Raw genomic sequence first — 20,485 nt, forward strand, 5'->3', positions numbered from 1 at the left:
CATGCTACAGGAGTGGTGTGAAATGACAGATTCCAGCCTATAGGCTTGATTAGCAGATGTTATGGATAAAGCAGTCACAGCCTGGGGCAGGAGAAGAGAATGGATGGAGCCTGATTACAGCTTAGATGGAATCAGGAAGTTTGGAAGAGAAAAATGTCTGTTCTCGGGACAAAGAAAAAAATACATAATGATTGCACAAACTAAGACATCATTTTCAAAGGATAAACTGGGGAAATATACAATCTAAGGGAGATGTACCAGTGTTTTTCAGCAGGTATATTTAAAATTAGATAGAGGCATACCATGCAGTATAAAGCTATAAATAATGAATTTACCTAAAAAGGCTTAAATTAGAAAGAATGGTTAATCTCTTACAACTATATGCTACCTTTCATCTATAAAGCATAGGCGTTTGCACAGGAGACAAGGTTTTAGCTCTTAGGGTTGCATTCTATGCCCCCTAAATTGAAATGGTGGATTTTTAATTGAAACAATGGGTTTTATTTTTCTGTCACTGTATACATGTGATTGTCCTGGCAGCTGCAAGCACCTGATTCTTTTTTTCCCCAGCAGAGCCTACCAACCTCTCCTGTAGCTGGGAGGCCATTAATCTATGCCATTAATCTCTGAGCTCACCCCCCAGCTGCAGGAGAGGCAGGCAGGCTCTGCAGTAAAAAGGATGGAGCTCCTTGCTGCTTCTGCCTTCATCAGGCTTCTGGAGCTGGCAGGACCCCTGGAGCTGCCTGGGAACAGTCTGGCTTGCCCTTGGGGCAGTGTGGGGGGTGTCAGGAAGGCAGCTGGGTGTGTTGGCAGCTGGAGAAGGTGGCAGGGATAGTGCACGGGGCGCTGGAAGCCCAGGCAGGCTTGGGGAAGCTAGCAGCCAGCCTGGGTGGCTCTACACCCTGTGCACTATCCCCACCACCTTCTGCAGCTGCTAGCACACCCAGCCACCCTCCTGACACCTTCCTGTGCTGCCCCAAGGGCAAACCAGTCCATTTCTAGGTGTCCTCAGGTGTCTTGCCGGCTGCAGGAGATTGCTGAAAGCAGAAGTAGCAAGGGGCCCAATCCTTTTTTTCTGTAGAGCCTACCCACCTCTTCCATGGCCCGGGTCGAGCTGATTAGTGGCTGCAACATTACAAATTGCAACGTTGCAAACTAAACTACATTGGAATGTCATTTAATTTGTAACGATGCAAACTCATTTCAAACCCCCAAAACTCATGTATGTTATGTACATGTTAGTTTGTGTTATGTGTGATGTGTGATGCCATTATGCCACACAAAGGGAAATTGTCTTTGTGTGTACATTGTGAAATCATCACATGTACAAGCGCCCCATTTTTTAGACCCTCCATTTTGGACCTGATCCTTAGCTGGTACAAGTCAGAGCAGATTCACTAAAGTCATTAATTTACATCAGCCAAAGTTCTGGTCCCATAAGTAATCCCTCCTCTCCACACTCTCGCTATGTCTTAAGGACATGCAGATAAAAGGTTTTACTCAAGATTTCTGTCTGTGAAGGATTTAAGTGATCTTGATCATCTTATTAAGTGATTAGCTTAATATTTTTATGTTATAATTGGATGCCCTAAAACCCTTCTCTGCAGAGAAAGTAAAAGAGTAAAATGAATGAACAGTGACATACTGTTGTAACTGCTGTCTATGGTTACCATAGAATGGCTTGAATTTTCAATGATGTTTTCTTATTTTTTCCTTTCTTTTTTTTGCTAGGTACTCTCTGTTTACCTAGTTTGTTTTGACTGTGTTAGACCAGCAACTCCAGGCTCACTTCCCTTAATCTCAGATCATTTAGTATATTTGAACAAAAAATACTCTAAAATATATAGATAACTGAACCATTTTGTAAACAGATGGAGGACAGCATAGTGCAATCTAGCTATATTAGAGAAGTTGCATACAAATAAGAGTTTGGATGGATCCAGATAGCAATCAGAAATAGCAATGAAAGTGTGGAAGGTAAATCCTGATGAGAGATACATGGTATTCAGGGTATAATAGAGACAAATATTAGTTAACCCTATTTTATTCACTATTATTTGCATGGTATTAGTAGTGTCTATAGTTTAAGGCCTCATTGAGCTAGGTACTGTCCAGATGTAAAACAAATTGCCTCTTCCACAAGGACCTTATGCCAACTACAAATAGCAAGAAGGTAGAATAAAAAGATGGAATTCAAGGGAAAAAGTATCACTGCTAAATGCTACTACCTCAAGGTTAAGACCTAAGAGGATATGAGGGTACAACTCCTGTTAAAGCCAGCAAGCCAGATGGCTAAGACTCAGCTATTTGTCTGGTACAGCTGTCATTGTTTATCCAAAGTACTATATAAATAACAGCAAGGAACAGAGATACAGAGCTGGAAGGTATAATGGAAATTTGTCAAGTGAAACTGAAGGGCTATGAAGAACTGAATCCATCCTGAAAGTGTGATCAGTCAGAGCACTAGGTCAAGAGTAAGTAGACACAATGTATGGAATATGAGGGACTATTTTGGAAATCATCATTTTCTGCCTAGTAGAATCATAGAAAACTAGGCTGGAAGGGGCCTCCAGAAGTCATCTAGTCCAACACCCTGCCTGTGGATACCCTGATTCAGGACTCTCCAATTTCTAAGTGGCCAGGAGTTACAGGTCCACCAGCCACATGCTGCACAAGCCATCCACTGTGCCACGTGGGACCCCACAGCTTTGTCTAGCAGTTGCTCCTCCAATGCACTGTGCTTATGCTCACATGCTACATGGGGTCCCCAGGTCCTTCTGAGGCCTACCGGTCTCCCTGAAGGTGCTGACTGTAGGCTCCATCACCCCCCCTAGGCTCCATCCCACCCTCTGTTTCCAAGGGGTGGGAACAGAAAATGAAATCCGGAGGAGGGAGGGGGAGCATAAGTACTTATCCGGCACCAGCAGGAGATTGAGGTGTGTGGGATCTGCACCAGGAACTGTATCCCTTGGTGGCTACCTGCAGCGCACCAGTTGGACAGCTGTGCCTTATGGAAATGAAAAAAGATTTTGAAAAGTCATAATATGAAACTGAATCATGTTTACAAGAAACACATTCATGGTCTCATGTTTCAAATCTCCTTTCACTTAACTTTATTCTTTATCAGTAGCTAAAGAACAGCATTATGCAGCATAGCACTTGTCATCTGGTGGCTTACTGATCATTGCAGTGGGTATGCCAGGAAGATTGGTCTTGTAGATATACTTCCTGAATCTCAGCTCAATACCATGCATTTGAAAGGCTTCTTTTCTGACTCCAAACAAGTCATAAAAAGACCTTGTCAACCTGAAGTATGCTTCTATCTGAAAATACCCAGCTATTGTTACAAGTCACAGCTCTGAATGTTGTAAGTGAAAACAGTAAGCACAATATTTTTCAGTTTGTGCATTTGACAGGACATTGTGTACAGCTCATAGGCACAGCAGGAAGACTAACAATTGCTGCTGCTTTGAGAATAAACCCCTCCCCTTTCTCCACCATTTATGTCAACACATTTCAAGTTTCCATATTGTGCTCTGCCAGTATACTGTATCCTAAGTGTTCTTATTGGCTATGTCTTAAGTATTCCCAAAGATAAAATACCTCCTTTTCCACTGCAGAGTGCTGCTTGCCAGCAGCATATTTTGAATACAAGCACAATTGACCCCAAGGAATCACCTAATCCTGCTCCATCCCATACTTATACATCCAGGAAGCAAGTAGCTTCTTTACTTCCTAGCAATTTCTAACTCATTTTTTTGGCTGTGAGGTCATCCGGAATAACTTAGAGCACAATCAAATTACAGCATCACCCAGCCAGCTCATACTTAGTGTATAAGCATTGTGCCCTTGCTCCTCAATTATCTCATGCAGTCCTAAATCTTGGCAAAGGACTGGTGTCATGAGACTGACCTTTAAAGTGTTTTAATAGTGATATTGTGATAATAGTGATGCTGATATTTAAAGTGCTTTAATAGTTCCTTGCACTGCTATAGAGCTGTCCATTCAAGGCTATCACCAGGGCTGTCCAACTTCTAAGCCCCTGGGAGTCACACTAGCAGGGGCTGCATACCATGCTGGCCACACTCTTTGAAACACTGACCACAAGACCATGTGGACACCCCCCCCCGTATCCACCTCCACTGCTGCATCAGACACTCCACCCCCTGCTGCACTGTGTAAGTGCACAAATACAAATTCCCTCCCCACAACTGCAATGTGCAGGCACACAACCAAAATTCCACCCAAAATTCCACGTAGGCGCCTGGGACTGCAGCGTATTGAGCCAGATCGGAGCAACCCTGGCTGGCACGGGGTATGGAGGGATAGCCTGCTAGCCCGGAGATGCTCTGACCTGGCTCAATATGCTGCAGAGGGACTGGCTGGAGCCTGAGGGTATTCCAGTGCAGGACTAGCCAGCAGGCAGGCCCCTCAGTGAAGCACCCTTGTGCTCCAGCCAGCTGGGTCAGCATCTACATGTGCACTCTGTGCATGAAAAAATGCTGCAGCAGACTAGTACTTGTATTTACAAGTAGTAACTTGCTACATAGTTTATTTGTTTCCTGCAGCCTAATAGACACCAAGACATTTACTGCAGAGCTAATTAGGCAACTCCATAGTAAACATCTTGTGTAGACCTGCCCAGTATCACTCTACTCAGTAGCTGTTAGGTTGTGCTGGAATACTGGGTCCCACTTTTGATCCAGAGGCAGGCAACATATATGACAAATGAGTTGAAATACAAGTCATATGAGGAATGGTTGAAGGAACTAGATTTATTTAGTGCATAGAAAAGGAGGGTAAGAAGTGGCATGGTAGCAGTTTTCAAATATTTGAAAAGATGCCATATAGAAGGAGAAGGCAGGACATGAGGCAGTAGAACAAACTGACTAGGAAAGTTGTGGAATCTCCTTTTACTCAAGGTTTTCATTGTTTCATAGTTTCATAGTTGGTAGGGTTGGAAGGGACCTGAGCAGATCATCAAGTCCAACCCTCTGCCATGGCAGGAAAGAGTACTGGGGTCAAATGACCCTGGCCAGGTGTTCATTCAGCCTCCTTCTAAAGACCCCCCAGGGTAGGAGCCAGCACCACTTGTCTTGGAAGTTGCTTCCAGGCCCTAGCTGCCCTGACAGTGAAGTAGCGCCTCCTGATATCTAGCCTGAATTTACCCTCTGCTAGCTTGTGACCATTATTTCTTGTCACTCCTGGTAGTGCTTGGGGGAACAGGGACTCTCCCAATGCCTGCTGGTCCCCCCTGACTAGTTTGTCAATGGCCACTAGATCCCCCCTCAGCCTTGTCTTGTAGAGGCTAAACAGGGCCTCTCCTCATAGGGCCTGCCCTGCTGACCCCTGGCATGCCCACTTCTCCCCACATCTTAGTGTCAAGAGGATGCATCATGCTTATTCTGAAATGCTTTAGGAATAACAGATCCTGCTACTGGATTAGATCAGGGTGGCCAACCTGCAGCACAGAGGCCACAAGTGTTATAGGCAGCTTCTATGTCGGAAGAACAGAAGGGAGCACAGCAGCTGATTGAGCAGGGAACAGAAAGCAAACTAGCAGACTGGGCAGGGAGCACTGAAAAGGAAGCAGGAAGCAGAGCAGCAGATCAAGCATGGAGCACAGGACTGGGAGCAGAAAGCAGGGCAGCAGATCGAGCAGGACAAGGGAATCAGAATGGCACTAGGGGCATGCCTAATTTGTGGCCCATCTGCCAAAAAGTTTGACTCCCCACTAGATTAGATGACTCTTGATCCTATTCCAACTCTGTAATCACAGTGTTTTAAAACAGTATTGAGTCAAGCCTTGTAGCTGCTTTTGAAAAAGGATTATGAAAAAGGACAAATGTCTCAGAGGAATTGCCCAAGTTTATATAACAACTCTATTCACAGAACTAGGGGCAGGAAAAAAAAACAAACAAAAAACAGAATGCCAAAGAAAAGAATGCAACAAAGGATCTAAACACATTTTTAAATGAAAAAAAAAGATGTTATTGATGTCAGTGATAAAGTGTTTAAGGAAATTAAATTGTACAACAAATCCCCCATACTGATAGTATTTTTCTACTTGAATTGGCTTAATGAACCATTTTGTTTTATTAAGTAAATAGTTGTATGTGTCAAAACAAACAAAGGCATTATGCAGTGCCTTAGCAGTTCTGGTAATCAAGAAAAGCTCTTTCTTGCAGCCTTTGCCGTGTGCAACTTCAAAATGTTTTCCAATAATTTGAAAAATGTTCCTAGGCAGAATTAGTTTGCCACTGCTCAGAGCTCTGTGCTACCACTTGGGACTTTCTTCTCCTCCCATGTTATTACTACAAATAGAACATCTCCCAAAGTAAGAAATCCGACATGAAAAGATACTTCATTACCCTGCTTGGTGATGAATGCAAAATTTCCCTTGGGCTGGTGGGAAACAGAAAGATTTTTATCTGTATATCAAGACAGAAGTCTAATTTTGTTGAACCTGTTCAAAGAGGGTTTCTTTCCACCCCCTCCTCTTCAAAGTTTTTCATCACTAACATTTCTGGGTAGAACATCACTGCCTTTAACAATGGTTCAGTTTTAAAGATGTCATGGGAGCCACAAGCAATTTTTTAACCTATGAAAATTTCCATTAAAATATCTTTAGATATTGATCTCTATTGGGATATAAATATTTTTCATGACAAATGGCTTCATAAATTCCATGATGACCTTTCACTGGTGACTAATGAATCAATGAATTTATTGCTGTTTCCAGTGTTCATTCACATGCTGACTGACGCGTTACAAGGACAAAATAGCTTGTTTCCTCAAAACGAGTAAAAGATGGAGTTATATTTGGTTCAGTGAAGTTATTTTTATCAGTCCAAGCCAGCTATACTCACAAGTGATGGATAGAAATGATATACAGAGGCAATACCCAGAAAACCAACAACAACACACACACAATCTTTTATATTCTTCTAAAACACTAACTTGTGCCTATGGGTTCATATCATTCTGTCTTTTGGAACAGCTCCAAAATCTGACATCTTTTTGAGTGGAAATACTCAATAGACTAGCAGCCCATTAAATGCATATTAGAACCTTGGTAATTTGCCCAACTGGACCTTTGTTCCTCCCACGTTCACCTCTCAATGACAGGCTTGACTTCCTGCACCTCAACTGAACTCAGTTTTGACCGCTGTCAGTTTCCCATCAGGAGCTTCCCGTATTTATGTGCATCGTTGCTTCATTTTCTCACTTCTTTTAGAAGGGCTTGATTTCAGCCGGAACACCTAAGAAACATATTTAATTAAAAAAAAAAATGTTTGTGACTTTTTCCTCTTCCTCACCAAGTGATCAGTGTTTGTTTATTTGCCTGTGAAACACCATGTATAAGACAAAGTAATTGTTTAGGTTCTTTCATCTAAATAAAGAACAAGAATGGATGTCTCCTTGTCTCCAAGGCTGGCCACTATAAGTCAAAGATTATATGTAATTGGTTGTTCCCAACAAGCCCCACCACTTGTGTCTTACTGGCTGCTGAAAGTCAGAACAATTTACTGAATAGAAAGAAACTCTGTTTTACCTTTCACATGTGTGTTTTAATTGCCAGTCACCCATGTTCTGATTTGATGACAGTCCAAGACTGGCCTGGTGACTCTTTCCACTGGATTCTAAAATCTCCAGAGAATAACATGCTAGCTTTGATTTCCTTTATGTGCATGTGAACTGCCATATTGAATCAGAATAGTGATTTGTCTAGCCCAGCATCTTGCCACAGCTGCACCTAACTCAGTAGCCAGTCCCAGATGCTTCAGAATAAAGTAGAAGAAACATCACAATGGGTGGTTCTGAGATAATTTCCCTGGGGGAATTTCTTCTGACTGGCATTAAGCATAAATAAATTACCATTGGTTACAAATTCACTCATTTGATGAAAAAGTGTTTCGATTTCTTTGATATCCCTGTCCTTATTAAGAAACAGTAAATTCCAAAAGGATTGTGACTAGGAATCATATCTTCATTAGATTATAAATTAGCAAAAATGTGCTTGTTTGTGCTTATCCATGGGTGCCTACATGGGTGAGAATCCAGTTTTCACACAGAAATATGAGGTTTTCCTCAAGTGGGTTTGACACCAAGGTGCATCCTGAAATATTATGGATACAGTTTAAGCCCTCTGAATAAACCACTCGTCCATCACAAATAGAGAAGCACTGCATTGTATTTTGGGGTAGTATTTTTTAAATTAAAAATCATATGACTATCTGACTGAAAGGAACCTCTTGCAGCATAAAGTCTAGTTGCAGCATCACTCCAACACATTCTCTACCCCACATTGTGGTACATGACTCAATGAGACCTTTCCAGAACATCTATAATCTTTCATGGAAGTGTCTTTTTACATAATGTCTATACTTTCTATTTAGAATTTTTACTGTAAAAAGCAAAACAAATTAAAAGTATTAACATTTTCCCCATTGTTTCTTGCATCAGGAAGGCATTTAAATAAATTAATATTGTAAGTCCAACTGCAGCAGTCATAAAGAGGAAATGCTTAGCATTATGGTTCTTTAACAGCACACTGAACAGAAATATAAAGGTTTGGATTTAGAGCCAACACAGCAAGAAAGAAAAAATGATCAAACTTCAAGTAAAACCTATTGATTAAATATTATCATAACAGAAATCAAAATAAAAAAAAAATCTACCAGCTGCCAGATACATAATAGACTGTTGTGTTTTGGTAATACCAGGAACTTGAAGGCTTTATATTTACAAGTACAAGGAAAGCATCAAGTCTTCAGTGACCCAACTAGTTTTGTGAAAGCTTTTTCATATCAGTTAGAAATATGGAAGAAGCCAAAACATTTCATCAAGTGCTGAGTCAACTCCATGTATATTATTGCTCATACAGTTCTGCATAAAGTACAGTGAATTATTCATACAACTGAAGTGAGCAGTTTTCACTTACAGTGAAAGATGTGGTATGCACCAGGTGTCTAACTGTTAGTTAGGTTTAAGTAGTCAAAGAACCAAATAATGTACCTGGAGCAGAGGTACTCCAGAGGAACACGCTTCTTCAGCAGCTAGGAAGGATGGGGGGCAGGAAAGGGGATTATGTAGACCACTAGATCAGGGTGGTGGTGGTGGGGAGATGGAGTCTCAACTCTCCCTGTTGTCAAGTAGCAGCTATACTGCTGTGGCTGCTGCTCCTGGGGAACAGGGTTGCTGCCCACAACTGCAGCAGCCCCACAGTGTGGGCTTCCCAGCAGCCTATGGTGCCCCTGCCCAAATGTGCTATGGGGCACAGGGCTGCACCTGCCATGGCAAAAAACTCCCCAGGGAGGGGCACCATTTTGCTGACTCCCTCCTCCCCACTCCCAGATACACTACAGGGTGCTGTGCCTGTGCTTCTGTGACCAGGCAGCAGGTGGCTATTCCTGCCATGACAAAGACAGGGAGAAGGGAGGGATTCTGGTGCCCCCGCTACAACAGTGCTCAGAGCTGGTGCCTCACTCACTCTTCCATCCTTCCCCTCTCCCCCAGCATATTAACACTACTGACCTAGATCAAATTTCTTACATAGACTATAGAAGATCTCATTGCAAGATTCCATGGCCCAATTTCTTTTATTTGCTCCTAGTGGGATCAACCACCCTCCTTCCCTCCAGACATCCATCCCACCTCTCATCACATTATAACTCATAAGTATACACAATTTCCTCCTTAAGGGAAAAAAAAAAACAGTGGCTCTAAGACAGGGGTTTTCAACCTTTAAGGAGTGTACCCCTTCTGGGTACACTTCTGGCGGAGCAGGGGAGGGGGGGTGGCGGCAGCCGGATTGCGGGGGGGCGTTTGCACATGGCAGCAGTGGTGGCATGGGTTGGTGGATGGAGGTGAGTGCTGCCACGTACAAACTCCCCACTGCCACCTCTGGCCAGCACCTATGTGGCCTGCAGAGGGGACCTGCTGCCCTCGCCCTCTCCCCCCCCCCCATCCCTGCTCCTGGGAGGCAGTGGCACGGAGTGGTGGGTGGCAGCACTCCATCCCCACCCGCTTGTGCATACCCCATAGCCCCTTTCCAAGCACCCCTGGGGGTACACATACCCCCGGTTGACAACCCCTGCTTTAAGAAGTCCCAATAGATTTGTGTGCTCTTTTTAATCATAGTCTTAGTACTGTTTTACTTTCCTAAGATTTATTCCGGCAGGATGTGACCAAGTGTTTGCTGGATCCCAGAGGTCCTTTTGTATTTTATATATATTTTTATTAGATATTTAAGTTAGCCATTTATATTTACCAGAGAATCCTTTAGATATGTCAAGGGGTGTTTTCAAGGAATAAAGACTTTTCTTCCATTATAGGGCAGAAGAGATATGGTAGTAATGCCTATTAAATTCCAATGGTTTTTACAAGAGTTAATTCATTCATTTAGTAAAGACAGAATAAATCTTGTGCATCATTGTCTCAGCCTTCCATGCTGAAAGTGACTAGGAATCCTATCAAAAACTATGAAAACTATCAATAGGTGAAACTCCAAACATTGAAAATTCTGGTTTAAAAAAAACAACCCACAGCAAAAGAGCTTCTTATCCAAAGGACAACTTCTGTAACCTGTAGTCTTTGGTTGGAAATCTCACAAGAACAATCTGTCACAAAATGTGTCTCTTCCTACTCTAAGTGGGCTAGAAATACATAACAGCCTGTTTCCTGGTATCTTGGCATTTCTAGTCCCAGATGTATAAAAGTAAAGACTGCCAATTAGGGGCTGTTACTAAATCCAGGGGGGAAAAATGTTTTGTTTTGTTTTTTTTATCATCCTATTGTCTGTTCTTCTAATCCTCAAAGAGCAGATTTCATCAACAAAACAAGTTATATTACTGGAAATGTTCCACAAAGTACATGGTATTCAGACATGAATGCAAAATGTACAAGCTAGATCACTTCTGTTGCTCAAAAAATGTTAAACGCTCTGATCCTTCTGGGCAATGAGCATTCCTTTGAAGCTGACCACCTTAATTTTCATGGACTGTAAAAAGATTTAAGGATATTAGGAACACAACAGAATCATTCACCAACTTAACAGAAAAAAACACTTCTTTCTCCTAATGCACTCAAAATTGTGCTAATCTGTAACAGGAGTTCTCTTTGTCTTATAGCTGACAGAAAAAAAACTGAAACACGTTTGAAAAGCAATAAGATGGGTAAGTGAAATAATCAATAAGATAGATGTAAGAAGTAGTTGATCTCTAACGTGACATTAAATTGAATGGTTTGGGGATGCTCCAAATCAGCCACTGGTTATTTTTAATAACAGTACTACCATGACACCTATTATTAGTTATTATTTATGACACTGCAGGTTCATGGCACTTTAGAGTTTCTCACTACAGGATACAATCCAAACCTGTTAGGTTATCACTTACTTGTAAAGCACCAAGAGCATGTATGTCATTATCAAAAAAGTCAAACAATCTGAAAATTCTTGCATAGATTTGGTCTCAGGATTTCCGTTTTGAATATACATTGTAACAGGAATATATGATGAAGACCTATGCCCCACCAAAGTAACAAATAAGCAGCATAGTGTCATGAAGCCTCTTGTTCATAGGTTACCAATGTGTCTGGGTCCTAATCCTAAGGATACAATCTTGTAAAGACATATGGGTGACATCGACATAAGCATGGACGTTTGGTTCCCTGGGGACAACTACCAGTGGCACACTTTGTGCTACCACTACTTTTCCCCAGGGAACGCCTGTGCCACACACCTTCTGGCATGCAGCAGGTTACTCCGGGTGGAATAGAGCAGCACTGGGATGGTCCCAGCAGCCTTACCTGGGGTCCTTGAGGGCTCCTGGGACTGCAGCAGCAGTGATCCTGCCACTCAGAGCCTGGCCAACAGATGGAGCATGGCTCCGGCTGGCCAGGCTTTGGTTTTGGGTGGTCCATGCTGCCCTCATGTGTACTGCTCCGCTTCCTTTTTTTTGCGTGGGTTTTTTTGACTCCTGGATATCCAGGGGTCAACCCGCTCTCCCCGCCCCAAATGGAGAACAGCTGAATGTCCAGTACGTGGCACCGCAGATGTGTCTGCAGCACCACATACTGCACAGCCACACTCATCTGGATGTGGCCGGGGAGTTCACTTTGAGGATAATAGGACTAGTCATATGTGTTTGTAGGATTAGGAAATAAATTCTCCCATTAAGGAGCTAAGTCCAGCCATCTGGCTCATAATCGTCTTTGCCTGACTGCCATCTAGTGAGCTAATTGTGGTCAGTTATGGGGGCAATGGTTTTTTGTTGTTGTTTGTTTTAAATGGGGACTCAGATCCTGAGAAACAGACCAACAAAAATCATGGCCATTTTTTACATGACTGTTACTAAATCAAGAGAGAAGGAATAGAGTCTGAGTCCGAAAATAAAACCCCCTTCTACGATTGCTGTTATGAATTATTTCACGTCAAAAGGGACAGAATGTAACAATACCCTGGGTCCCCCACACATGCAAGACTTTAGGAACTTTCAGATACAGAGACAGAAATCAACCTGTACTCAAATAAGGCCAAAGATCTTGTTCATTCCTTAGGTCCACTACATTTCTGATGCTTATTTCAGATTTCTACATTTCTGGTGATGAAGAGGGATTGATTTGAGTTTGCAATCTGGGCCATCTTAACTTTGAACATACATTCACAGGTACCACTTGGGAAATGTCTCATTAGAGTTCTTATTTTAAGCGAAACAGTTTGCCTTTCTCTAATGCAGAACTGGTTGGTTTCTAGAAAAAATTATGAGCATACTATCTTGGCCTTTGACTGACTGTCAAAAGGGTTGACATATCGTTTTGAAACCTGCCAATATTTCACAGCCTGTGGAACAGACAAGCTGCCAGATATCCTTTGGGAGAGAGGAAGAGGGGCATTACATTCATGGCTTTAGAATAACTAATATGGGGCCAGATCCTTCAATATGCATTTCAGCATTAAACAGGCAAACCTCACACAAAATAAGGGCTATAAGATTTGCCTCATTGACTTCGGTGGGAGTTTAAATGGACAAGTACTGCAGGCTTTTGGCCTACAAATTTAGTTACTGGAAATACTTGACAAGGTTTACCTGCCAAAATGCCATAAAAAGAGTGAACATTTGCATAAACATAAAATCCACAGAGAAAAGTAAATACCTAACCAATAATTCTCAAGGCACAAAACTCTTCCAACAGAGCAGTAACCACTGCAAATGCATATTTTTTTATTACAGTGGTTACACAGTTAAGCATAAAAGGCTTGAAGTGCTGCCTAACATCTATATGTACTCTACTGTTTTGTGAATGCCTTATCAATCAGAATTGGTCAATGATATGGATAATTAATTTTAATGGGTACATACATTTCATTATTAATTATTTATTGAACAAATCAAATCAATTTATAGTGAACAACCAATATAGATACATTTGAGAGAGATGAATAGTTATTATTTTCCATTAGAAAAGTAATAGGAATTATGGAGCCAATCCTTGGCTCTAGAAATTTATAATAGCTGTGGATCTACCCCCTTTGGTTGTATAGTGCATGTACAGTGAGCTCTTCTCACTGTGAATGCTCCCAAAGGGAGTGTAGTGACTCCCAAAGGGGATGTAGTGGTGACCTGCAGTTGTTGCTGCAACCATGATCATAGTTGTATGGCTGTAGCAAAAGCCAGTTTTTCATACACTTCCCCTCCCAATCTCCACTGGCAACCTGGAGCAGTCACCTCTGTTGCCTCACCGTAGTTATCACTGCAATTGAAGAAAAAAATTTCTTGTTTTGCAAAAATATTACCACTAACCAAAAAAAAATGTTATATTATATTTATATATATAAATATATAATATAAATACACACATACACATCTATATGTGTGTGTATGTATATGTGTGTATTTACACATATACATACATATATACATGCACACATACAATTTAGGTATGCTTATATTTAACCAACACCTTCAGTTTAGAGACTTTGTTCAGTTACCTTAGCTCTTGCCAATAACTAACGATAAAGGTAATTTTTTTTAACCTGACAAGTCTTTGACAATTGTTCATGACAAGAACAAGAGGCAGGAGCTGAATGAAGTGAAGACAACTGGATAGAAGCAAAAGATTCTAGAGAACGGGAGGAGTTAGGGCTGTTCCTGGGATTGTGCACTCAGAAAATTTGCATGTAGAAGCCTTCAGCTGTGAGAAAACATTGCTTGTATGTGTGTAGACATAAGGTAATCATGCAAAATTGTGTGGAAACAAGAGGAGGTCTCTTATCAATAAAATCATGAATTCTCACAATCAACAGCATGGTAATGAAGAAGTGTTATACTATCTTCCTAGTGGAGAAAGACAGACAGTGTAGTTAGGGCCAACACATTCAGACTTAAGCAACTAGCATGTAGCACCGAAATAAGTATCTTGACTTTCAATAGCTCTGATGACTTGCAGCTCCAATTGCTTTCCATGGAAGTTGAGGGCAATCAGCAGCACTGAAAAGTATGTTATTTTGCTGCCTTTATATGACTTGGGTATGAAGAGACCTAGGCTGGAACAAGTCCTGTTCCTTACTCAGCAGCCAGACTAGCCAGAATATCCATACAATGGTACAGCCACCCATCCAGATCCCCAAAAGCTGAGGTATTTTGTGTGGAGCACTGTTCTATGTCATGCAGGTAGGAAGCTGGGTCATATAGTTAAAACAAGAACACAAATCCCCACCTCCCTTACCTTGCCCACATTCCCTTTCTCTCTTGCAGTATAGTCACATTTGCAGTATAAATCACTTACTGAATGACCTGGATGAAACCCATTCATAGGCCTTATCCCACCATACATCTTTACTATTCAATGGGAGCCACTGTTATCATGGGTAGGAGGGGAGAGAGAAAGGCTATGCTTAATTGGCTTTATACTGTCAGGAATTAGAAGGATTACAAAGCTAGAATTTATGTGGGATCACATGGACATCCTGTGTGTTGGTGACTCTCAGGGTACCTACTGATTCTGAGCCCAGAATTCCCAGTTTTTACTAAAAGCAGCAGACACGATTTCTTTTGTTAAATTCACTAATTTTTTCCTACACATTGGGAAATGAGGCACCGAGTAAGAACTTCAGGATTTGGTGAAAGATCTGGCACTCATGGGACCCAGCCTGATGAAAGGCAAACCCTGGGGACATCTGCAATTTGAAAACTGGCAACCTTACGGCACATGTAGACACATATGTTGCTTTTATAGCAAGGGGACAGGATTTGATGTTTAGCTTTTCAAAACCTTTTCCACTTAATACAATGGTGGGAAATTGGGATAGCTTCATGTTTATCCCCCGTATCTTGAATGACTTGCATATAACCAAGAAAGCCAGGAAAAATTTTATTTCAGCTCTCCAGATTAGCAATGTATTCAGTACAAAGGAACTGCAGTGAAGAATTAGTATGTCATTTGAACTGAAAGAAAAAATTCCAATTTCAAACGAAAAGTATCTTGTTAAAGAAAAAAAACCCTTTCTAGTGCACATAGTAAAAAACAAGCATTAGAAGCTCTTCTGAGCACAAGAAAAGAAATCAAACTAATCTGAAGTTCTTAACATTGTAGTTTCATTGAAACTTTGATCCTGGTTTTCTGTGTTAAAGTGTAAAAGAATATAATTAAAAAAAAATGCAAATTCTCCAATTAAAAAACCCATAAAATCTGTGTTTTTGCTACAATTAAAATGAAACTCCACTATATACATAGGTATCAGTTAAGCACAATGTTTTATTGATCTATTTAAAATTTTAAAGCAATTTGGAAGCCTAAATACCTATATATTTTGGATTTTTATAATAGAAAAATCAGAGTTCACCCTGCTCCCTTCACTCACCAGGATGTCGGTCCAACTGTGGCTGCCCCTCCACCCCTTCCCAACTGCTTTGTGGCACCTAGCAGCTCTGGTTTGCCAGTGCCCTGCCCATGCCCATGCCAGTGCCCCTAACACCCAACCCACAGCCTCTACCCCACCCAGCCCTGCTGGTGCTCCTCACTCCCAACCTGCAGCCCCCTGGCCCTGCCAGTACCCCTCACTCCTAACCCACAGTCCCCCACCTCCCCCAGTCCTGCTGGTGCCCCTCACCACCAGCCTACTGTCCCCTGGTACTGCCAGTGCCCCTCATTCCTGACCCACAGCTCCCACCTCCCCCAGCCCTGCTGGTGCTCCTCACTCCTGCCCCCCATCCCAGGCCCCAGCCCCCCAGTGTGTAGGGAAGGGTGGGGGGGGGGGTATGAGCATAGGCAACGCTATAGGTGATGCATCGAAGTGGCATGAGGGTGCACATGCCTCCCCATAATTCTGCTCCCACACCAGGACACAGGGCTTCAGCCTGGCTGGGCTGGCACCAGGCAGGAGCCACCTCTACAGCCCAATAGGGGGGATCCAGGTTAGGAGGGAGTACTGTACCACCATGGCCACCAAGCTGAGGCACCCCCTGCCCACTCAGGTGGAGCAGGGGGCCATGACTCTGTGTTGCCGTCACTGCCAATAACCCTGTGTTAGCTGCACCACCATGGCCGCCAAAGTGAGATGCCAGAGTGGCATGGAATTGTGACCTCTACCCCCTCGCCCCTCACCCCCCCCCGCCACTGCCGGGTGGACAGGGGGTACCTTACCTTGGTGGCTTTGGTTGTGTGACACTCCCAGCAGCTGCAGCAGCAACACTGAGCTTCCCCACCCCACTTCACCCTCCTACACCAAGTCCCACCTACAGGCCATTGAGGCAGGTCCTGCCTCAAGCCGATCCAGCCAGGTTGCAACTTCATGCCCCGCTGTGCGCTCAGGAGTCTGGGGGAGAACGTGCCCCCCCCCCATGCATTACCTAAGCCCCCCTTTCCCTCCCCCCAGGGAGCTGCAGGACTGCTCTCCATCATGCAGTCCAAACCCCACAGCGCAGGAGGTATGGAGGCAGGAGGACATCACTGCAAGGATTCCTGACCTCATCCAGCCCTCTCACTATTATCCCATCATCCTCAACCATGTGGGCACAAATGATGCGGCCAGGAGTAGTACAGAATGTATCATGAGTGACTGCAGGGCTTTGGGGGCCAGGCTTGGGAAGTCAGGGGTGCAGGTGGTCTTCCTGTCAGTCGTTCCAGTCAGCAGTCACCATCAGCATCAAGATTTCTGCATCAAAGTAGTCAACCTGTGGCTCTGAAGTTGATGCCATCATGCAGGTTTTGGCGTTTTCAACCACGATCCACACTTCCATGAAGGGGGCATCCTGGGACGTAACGGTCTTCATCTCTCTTCAAAGGTAAGAGTCTGTTCTCTTACAGGTTGGCTGATCTCCTACGTAGGGCTTTAAACTAGGGGATGCAGAGGAAAGAGAACCTAGGATCAGTGAGCCATGTGCTGGATCAGCCCAGGTAAGTACTAAGGGGCATAAGTGGCATCAGGACAGGAGGGGGCCTTAAATGTCTCTACACTAATGCTAGGAGCATGGGGAAAAAGCAGGAGGAACTCGCATTCCTGCTTGCAAGCAATAACTTTGACCTGGTTGGGCAAACTGAAACTGGTGGGACCCTACTCACAATTGGGCAGTAAGCATTGAGGGCTATAGGTTGTACAGACATAATAGAGTGGGGGAAAAAGGTTGGGGTGTTGCTCACTATGTTAAGGAGCAATATACATCTTCTACAATCAAGTTGGGATCAGTGAAAGGGTAAGTTGAGGTATTGTGGGTTAGAATACAAGGAGGCTGGGGGGAAATGGACTTTGTAGTGGGGGTTTACTACACAATGCCACACTAGGAGGATGAGCTAGATGTAGAATTCTCAAGGCAGCTCGGTCAAGGGACATGGTTGTCATGGGTGACCTAAATTACCCTGACATCTGCTAAGAGGAGCAGTCAGCCAGATCTAACTGCTCATGTAGGTTCTTAACCTACATACAGGACCTCTACCTAATGCAGGAAGTATACAGGCCCACTAGGGGAAATGTCTTGCTGAACTTGGTGCTAGCTACAGGGGATGACCTGGTGGGCGATCTGCAGGTACAAGTTAACCTAGTGGATAGTGACCATCAATTGATTGAATTCACTATCCAGCGTAGGGTGAGAAAAGTAACCAGCAGGGTGGAAGTGCTAGACTTCAGAAAGGCTAACTTCAATGTGCTCAGGAGATTAGTTAGTAAGGCATTGAAGATCAAGAGCATTGGTGAGATGGGAGTTCAGGAAGGGTGGTCGTTCCTCAAGGGAGCACTCCTTTGGGGGCAGAAGGAGACAATCCCATTGTGAACAAAACAGGGCCAAGAAACCCTCTTGTCTGAGCAGGGAAATCCAGGAATGCCTATGGGCAAAGAAAGAGGCATACAGGCTGTGGAAGCAGGGGGTAGCTATCAAGGAGGAGTATACAAAGGCGACAATAATTAAAGACAACAAAAAGTCCTTCTTCAGGTATATAGGGAGCAAAAAGGAGACACAGGGTAACATAGGACCCCAGAGGACAGGCTATGCCAACTGGTGACAGATAGGAGGCACAAGGCTGAACTCTTCAATGAGTTTTTTTGCCTCTATTCCTGAACACAGATCAAGACAAGTTTCCCAATTCCATTATAGATGGTCACAGGAGGAACACCAGCCCACCAATGGTCAGCACAGACCTAGTAAAGGGACACTTGGAGGGGCTGGATGTGTTATAGCAGAACCACTGGCATGGCTGTTTGAGCACTCATGGTGCTCATGTCAAGTCCCAGAGGACTGGAAGAGGGCCAGTGTGGTCCCTATTTTCAAGAATGGGAGGAAGGAGGATTCAGGCAATTATATGCCAGTTAGTTTCACCTCTATCCTTGGGAAAACCTTTAAAAAAATTATCAAGGATCACATTTGTGGGAGCCCAGCAGGAAAAATAATGCTGAAGGGCAACCAGCATGGGTTCATAGCAGGTAGATTCTGGCTGACTACCCTTGTTCCTTTTTATGACCAAGTTACAAAATGTTTAGATGCAGAAGTCGAGGTAGATGCCATTTACTTGGATTTTAAGAAGGCCTTTGATACAGTATCTCATCCTATACTCATAAACAAATTGAGCAGCTGTGATACAAATGATTAAACTGTAAAGTAGGTGGCAAATTGACTCACAGGTCGCATCCAGAGAGTGGTGGTGGATGGGTCAGTATCGACCTGGAAAGATGTGGGCAATGGGATCTGCCAAGGCTCAGGCTTGGACCTGTGCTGTTCAATGTTCATCAGTGACTTGTATGAGGGCATGGAGAGCACTCTGTCCAAATTCGTGGGTGACACAGCATTATGGGGTAAAGTAAATATGTTAGTGGGAAGGGATCAAATCTATGCAGACCTGGACAGTTTGGAAAAGTGGGCAGAAAAGACTAGGATGCAGTTCAACAAAGACAAGTGCAAAGTGCTGCATCTAGGAAGGAGTCACACCTATAGGCTAGGGGAGACCTTCTCAGCATCACAGCAGCAGAAAGGGATCTCAGAGTCATCACTGACTCCAAGATGAATGAGCCATCAATGTGACAAAGCAATCCATAAAGCTAACTGCACTCTATCATGCAGGTGCATCACAAACAGGTCCAAGGAGGTGATATTTCCCCTCTATGCGGCATTGTTCAGGCGGCAGTTGAAGTACTGCATCCAGTTCTGGGCACCACACTTCAAGAGGGATGTGGATAACCTTGAGAGGGTCCAAAGGAGGGCTAGTCCTATGGTTAGGGTTCTGCAAGTAAGGCCCTATGAGGGGAGACTGCGGGACCTGGATCTCTTCAGCCTCCACAAGAGAAGGCTGAGAGGGAATCTTGTGGCTGTTTACAAATTCATCTGGGGGGCGGGGGGGGAGAAAGAAATAGGAGATGCTTTGTTTACCAGGCCACCACTTGGAATAACCAGGAACAATGGCCACAAACTGACAGAGACAGTTGGAAATAAGGAAGAGCTTCTTTACAGTAAGGGTTGCCAGAATCTGGAATGGGCTTCCAAGGGAGGTGGTGCTCTCCCCTACCTTGGGGGTCTTTAGGAGGAGCCTGGACAAGCACCTGGATGGGGTCACATGATCCCCGTGCTCTTTCCTGCCCAGGGCAGGGGGTTGGACTCAGTGATCTTTTGAGGTCCCTTCCGACCCTAACATCTATGAAACTATGCTGCGTGGCTGCACTGCCAACCGTATGCATGTGTGCACACATGCATATGCCCCCCCCTGCCTCTGATCACCCGCCTCTTGCTCCCCACAGCTGCAAGCAGCCCCTTGCAGGCTGGAACTCTGCTAGTCTGCCAAGGGAAATCCAGAGTTTCCCAGGTTCTCCTTTAAAAGGAAAAAAGCCATGATTTTCTCCTTTACAGGAGAAAATTCACATTTTTCCACAGGAAATGGAAAACCTGGATCTCTGGTTATTACTGATCATGTCTCATTCTTTTTAATTTCTCAGTCTGAGTTAAACAAGTAAGCCATATCAAGGTCATTCAAGTGCTCTTCAGGCCTCTATGGCAAGATTGTT

The 20,485-nt window shown here is 43.6% G+C and overlaps 1 long non-coding RNA gene across 1 annotated transcript in view; it reads right to left on the bottom strand.

Moving 5' to 3' along the window:
- Positions 1–6,080: 6,080 nt before the first annotated feature.
- The window catches only part of LOC109280549 (uncharacterized), a 63,300-nt gene continuing 48,895 nt past the window's right edge, over positions 6,081–20,485 (bottom strand). The window contains exon 3 of the long non-coding RNA XR_002086921.2: positions 6,081–7,262. This is a non-coding gene — a long non-coding RNA (uncharacterized LOC109280549). The remainder of the gene's footprint in view (positions 7,263–20,485) is intronic.

Source organism: Alligator mississippiensis, chromosome 2 (genome assembly GCF_030867095.1).
Source record: "Alligator mississippiensis isolate rAllMis1 chromosome 2, rAllMis1, whole genome shotgun sequence".
NCBI lineage: Eukaryota > Metazoa > Chordata > Crocodylia > Alligatoridae > Alligator > Alligator mississippiensis.